The sequence below is a fragment of the Serinus canaria genome, chromosome 1, assembly GCF_022539315.1.
Source record: "Serinus canaria isolate serCan28SL12 chromosome 1, serCan2020, whole genome shotgun sequence".
Classification (NCBI taxonomy): domain Eukaryota; kingdom Metazoa; phylum Chordata; class Aves; order Passeriformes; family Fringillidae; genus Serinus; species Serinus canaria.
Window position 1 is genome coordinate 36,401,743 of NC_066313.1, and position 5,964 is coordinate 36,407,706.

Here is a 5,964-nt window from a genome sequence, read left to right on the forward strand (position 1 = left end):
GATTGAAGCTTTGTTACCATGTTGGCTCGTTGTTTAACTCTATTGGAACAGTGAGGAAAAACTTTAACTTCGGAAAACTTGTGATCAGTCTTAAGTAAGGTTCTAAATTCTTTACATTTTCCTACATCATAGGAAAACATTATATAACCAAGCAGAGTTAATTCAACTACATGTGCTGAAAATCTGCATAATACTGAGATTCCTTTTATTTGCAATTCACACTGAATTCTATTGCTGTGCAAGCGAAACAGAAATTACAGACACTGTTGATGAACCACCAATTTCAGTGAATGAGATACTGAAGAACTGCTTTCCACCATATACTGTTGCCAACTTCCTGGGAAAATCTGGATAAAAATAATACCAGGCTGTCAAACTGCTCCAGTTTGTGAGTAAAAGAAGTCTCATTAGTATTCAGGACCATGGCTAAAATGTAAATTATTTTTTGATGCTATATTTCCACTAAGACAAAATACACTAAGACATCATACTTACACAAAATACCAAGATTTTAAATACCAGTTTGGCTCAGCTTGCAGTAAAATGAGCAATGAAGATGAGGACATCAAAGAACCTTTTACAGGAAAATTCAGGAAAATTACTAGACTCAGCTGGAGGAACAAGGACTGAATAAAAAGATGACGAAAGGACATCTGAACAAACTAAATATATACGTACCCTCAGCTTGGGGGGGAGATGCAGTGTTAAAAGAATTAATGAAGAAATTCAGAAACCTCTTAAAATAAATTTTAAGATGGGAAAGATCTGTATAAGCAGAAAGACAGCAAAATACTGTGTTTCAAAAGAGCAAAATAAATAGCCAGTTAGCCAGAGTCTTTTGCCAGTCTCAGATTCAAACTTAAAAGATGACAATCTGCTCCAGATCTTTAAAGAAATGTATGTATCTGCCTCCAGTTCAGGCATGAGGACATCACTCAAGGTACAGGTCTGTGAGATGATGCAGAATGAGTGAATGAAATCATAAAAAAATTGGTACAATGGGTTTTTTTTTTTTGCTAAAGAAAAAACCCATTAAACCCATTTTAAAATCTGGACAAGCCACTAATTTTGGCTAATAAAATACCAGAGTTAGTTTCAGCCTGGCTTTTGTGCAATGCCATATAGTAAACTGCCTGTGAGAAGCACTGAAAATTGTGCAGTACCTGTATCTGAAGAGCCTACTTGTTACTGTTATTGCCTGCTCAGAGAGCATTGTGCCACAAATGCGCTGAGACACGATGGATCAAGGTGCCATCTTTTAACACCTACTAACCAGAAAGGTTGTCCTTCTCTTTCTCAACCGAAGAGCAAATGTTGCTCATCTGACAATGCCCAATTTAAATGAGCCCATTGCTACCATAGTATAGCTGGAGCCAGGCCACTGGTTTGAATACTTTAGTTGCATTAAAAGGCAGAAACTCAACTGAACAGGTGAAAAGTTTCTGGAGGAAGATACATCTTCCTGATCTTACCATGCCAAAAAAACTTTTTTAAAGAATGATGGACAGCAGAAATAATAAAGACTGAGAAATTACTCATTTATGGACAGGGGTTGAACATGGATATATATTGTAAAAAAAAGGAATAATCAGATGGGTCCAAGGCTATAAATTTCTCAAAACACCAATAAATAAAAAAAAAGTATTAATCATTAGGCTCATTTGACATGACAAGGTGCAAACTTCAGGAGCTGCAAATTGCCCAAAAAATACAGAAAATGTCTATTCTACTTTGTGAATAGCAAGGCAATGGAAAGTTTTTGTGAGCTGCTGGACTTTGATGATTTTTCAAAGCTGTACTGAAAAGCAATTTTTTGGCTCCCAGTTGAAAGACTTGTTTTAAATACAAAGAACAATGGTTCAGGCTGCCACTAGCTTTTTTTTTTTTTTTTGGCTGAAGGAAAAACAGAGGTCAAACGCATGCAGTTGCCAACATGTTTCATCAAGATGTAATTTTGAAATAGTTGGTGGCGTAAGAGCTGCCAGAGCGTTGCTGTCCAATTCACTTCCCAAAACTTTCTCAGAGGGGGCTGAAACAGCAGTTACTGAATACTAAAGAGCCATTTAAAATGACTCACATGAAAGTTGGATATTTAGCACATTTTCTTCCATTTCTTACTCTCTCCTTTTATGTATGGGAAATTTAGAGTGGAAGAGTGTCAGACAGTGGATACTCTGAGCCAGTGCAAAGAGGAATGCAAACTGCAGCAGCAAAACACAGTGCCAAATGAATCCAAAAATGAACAAACAATCACAGGCACGGCTCTCTTGCCTTTCCGATGGGTAAGACTTAAACAACAGCCAATAAATCTGTGCTGTGATCAGAGACAGTACAGGAAGTGCCTAACCCCCCAGTGTCACTGTTCTGGCTTTATTGTAGTGGAACTGGTTCTAATTCCTGATTTAACAGCAGTACAACAGCGCACAGAATCAAGCCCACCAGCACTTCATAATTCAAAGCTCAACTAAACACCACTGGTGGGAATGGGTAGGAAGTCATCAACAGAGACTGCTGAATGCATGAGCCCCAGGCGACTTCACATCTATGGTCTGTCCTGCCAGCCATCAAAGCCTGGATTACACAGCCAGCTCAGGTATGTGCGGGACTCCTCTCTCTCCTGCTGCTCTCTGCTCCTGTGTCTCCCACAGACTCAACAGCTTGCAGAGTGCGCTGGGGAGAAGGTCCTTAGCTTGTGTCATTCCCCTCTGGCTTTACAACCTACAACAGCCAATTTCGTCATGCATAATCTTTTATTTTCTCAGTTTCATTCCATTCAAAATAGTTATCCACACGATTTTACACACCAACTGCCTTGTGCCAGGAAAATGTGGGTTTTTTCTCCTCACATACATCTTCTGCTGAGAAAATGCTAGGTGAAGCAGAGTTCACTGGAGTTGGGTAAACCAATGTGGGAACTGTGTGTTGTTTTTCTCTTCTGGGGATCAGATCTCAAAGTTCTGTGTGTTGGAGTTACTCTTTAATCACATGGACACCCTCAAATCCATAAATAGGCTGTAGTTTAATGTACTGCATCTAAGTTTCTGCTAGTGGATTGAGCAATGTCCTAGACTGTGATATGCTGCATTCCTGTGTCCCTAAACCAACAGATCAATCTGTTTCTTTCACCTATTCCACAGTTACAGGAGTGTTTAAAGCTGTACATGAACCATCTGGGCACTGAACATAAACGGTCTGAAAAAAGAACAGTGCATCTTCTCTGGTGTGTGCATTTAAACTGAACATCAGTGAATAAGTAAATATTTTCTTTGTAGATGGATTGAAACATGAGACCAGGAGCCAATCTCTCCAAGCTCTTAAAATACATGTAGTTCTTCTTTCAGACCACAGGCAGTGCCACTGGCTTCTCTCCCCTGGCTTTGGAGAGCTGGGGCTACATGTAACGCAGCTGGGCATTTACCTGCTGCAAGAATACTTGATGTGATCACTTTGTTTTCTTAGCACTTCACAGACTTTTATAAAACTCCATTCAAACCTTGATGTTGAAGTATTTGACTCAGATTTGATTTATGCTTTGAAAAATCAGATTTAAAAAACTACTTCTATAACTTGATTTATCAGAAGGCAATGGCAGGTTTTTAATGACTTCACCTGATAATGAGCACTCTTGGAAATCATAAGACACTGCTGAAGAAGTGTCTCAGCATGAGTTTTCTGGAAAATGCTTGTAATAAATCATTCAATTTTGCCCACAAGCTACTGTATGCTGGGAAAAGGTTTGAAACCCTATTTCTAAGACATTTTTGAAGGCAACTGACAGTTGGAGCAATACATACAGTTAAAAAAACAGAGGCACAGTTACACCTTTAGCTGAGAAGCTCACACAAGTTGACATTTGGGCAACCACCATTTATTTATTTCCCCATTATTACTCAGTGATTTTTGACAGTTTCTGTCTGCAGAGGCTTCATACCTTTTTTCCAAATCCATATTCTCATATTCAATACTAGTAAAAGGGAATTTGGTGGAAAATGTCAGAATCCAACTTTACTGTTTACTAGAGAAAAAAATATTAGGTTTTTTTAAGTTTCAATTCCAGCTTTTACATAAGGAACCATTCAGAATGTGTAACACTATTTTCCTCTCAATTAGAGCTCAATAAAATTGCACATTTCAGAGAATTGAAATACACATCTTTAATTAGCTATAGGTTCGTATTAAAAGACATTTGTCTCTGAAAATATTATTCTTGTGACCTGAAGAATTTACAGATGAGAAGATATAAAGGAAGGGCATAAGAAAAAGCAGCAGAAATGTAACATCGCATTAGAGGAATAATCATACATGTTATCTAACCTAACTGACCTTTTACCTGTTGAGTTGTTATCAGCCAGTTCATCAGTTCATTGCTCTTATGTCACAGACTCAACTCTTGCAGAAAATGAAGGTGGGGCAAAACTGCATAAGGACTCTGAACAATTTTGGGAAAGGCTCTCTGAATTATAAAATCATTGCCTGGGCTCATAAAGAAACCCTGCAGGTAGAAGGAACTGAAATAAGCTACTACTCAGAGATGGGGAAGTCACAGGAACTTCATTAGAGCCATCACAAAGTATTACAGAACAAGAAGGGTCAGAAATCCCTGGTTAAGAATCTGTGGAAGAGGACAATGAGGAGGAATTTGTGCAAGAGGTTATCAAAAACTGCACTTCTATTCCAGACACCCGAGAGACCAAGTACCCTGCAGGACATGCATATTTAAATTGCACACACTTTTGGTCACTTGCTCAGGCACAAATTTTATTCAAGCTGAACAGCTCAGTTGAAAAAGGTTTAAACTACCAGAGCTCCACTGCAGCCATCCCTGACTGAGGATAAAATAAAAATAGGACAAGGATTTGGTGCCTAGGAGAACAGAAGCAGCTGGGAGATGACAGACTAAGCAATTACTGTTACAGATTCATCATTTCAGAGCTCCCCAGTTGAAGGAAGCGGTTGTCAGTGCAAAGCACAGATAATTTCAGTGTCAGCACACGGCCCGCTGAGCACAGGGGTTTGCCAGCAGACTTCCTGCTGGCCGCTCCGCGGGTAAACGCTCTTGCAGTCAGACCACGCTGGCCATGCTGTCTGTGCAGCTCGTTGTGCACACATCCCAGCTATGATGCGAGCTGCGGGGGGGAACAACCTCACGGTTCATCCAAACTCTTTCTTTAGGTTTTAGTAAACTTTGTATTTCAAAAACACGTCGGTCTTCAGGGCCAGTTTTATTCTAGACACTCCCAACAGCAGTAGCACCAGGTCAGGAGCCACAGCCACCCCTGGCACCATCATTCCCAGTGGAGCTGGTTTATAGGTTTATAGCCAGCCATAGGCTCACCCTGCTGTGGGAACATGGGCCTTAGGGCAAAGTACACTGCAAGGACCTGCATTTTCTCACCTGAAGTGGTTTTTTTTTTTGTAAAACAACTTTGGCAGCAGCATTCTGCACAGGAGCAGTACAAGGGGGTGATGCAGGAAACACAGCCCCCTCTTTCACTGGCACCTCAGTGAAGAGTCCTGCTGACTTCACTGGGACTATGCCTGAGCCAAAGGACTACACATGAGGGAAATACTCAAGGGATCTTTAACTTTTAGCATAGAAATATTTCCTGCCACGCACCAGTGCACCATAGCATCAACGTTCTTTCTTGCTTGACCTGCATTTAAGCAGCAGTGAAGAGTTCTCAATCTCCTTCCCCAAAATCTTCTGAACGTTAATGCCTATTGAGTGCTTTAAAATACTTGGATGAGAAAGTGCTGTAGTGGAATACAGGGTCATTCAGGCATTTTGATGAGAATTTGTAGCTTAATTTCCTAGAGTTAAACTGCCCAAGTTGTGCTCACAGGCTCCTTCCAAGGAGGGGATGGGGGCATGCCACAGGACAGCAGCTCACTTCAGCAAACAGGTCAGAGAGCAAAGTTACACTGTTACTTTTCCCTTCTTAACAAAAGAAATAATCAAGGGTC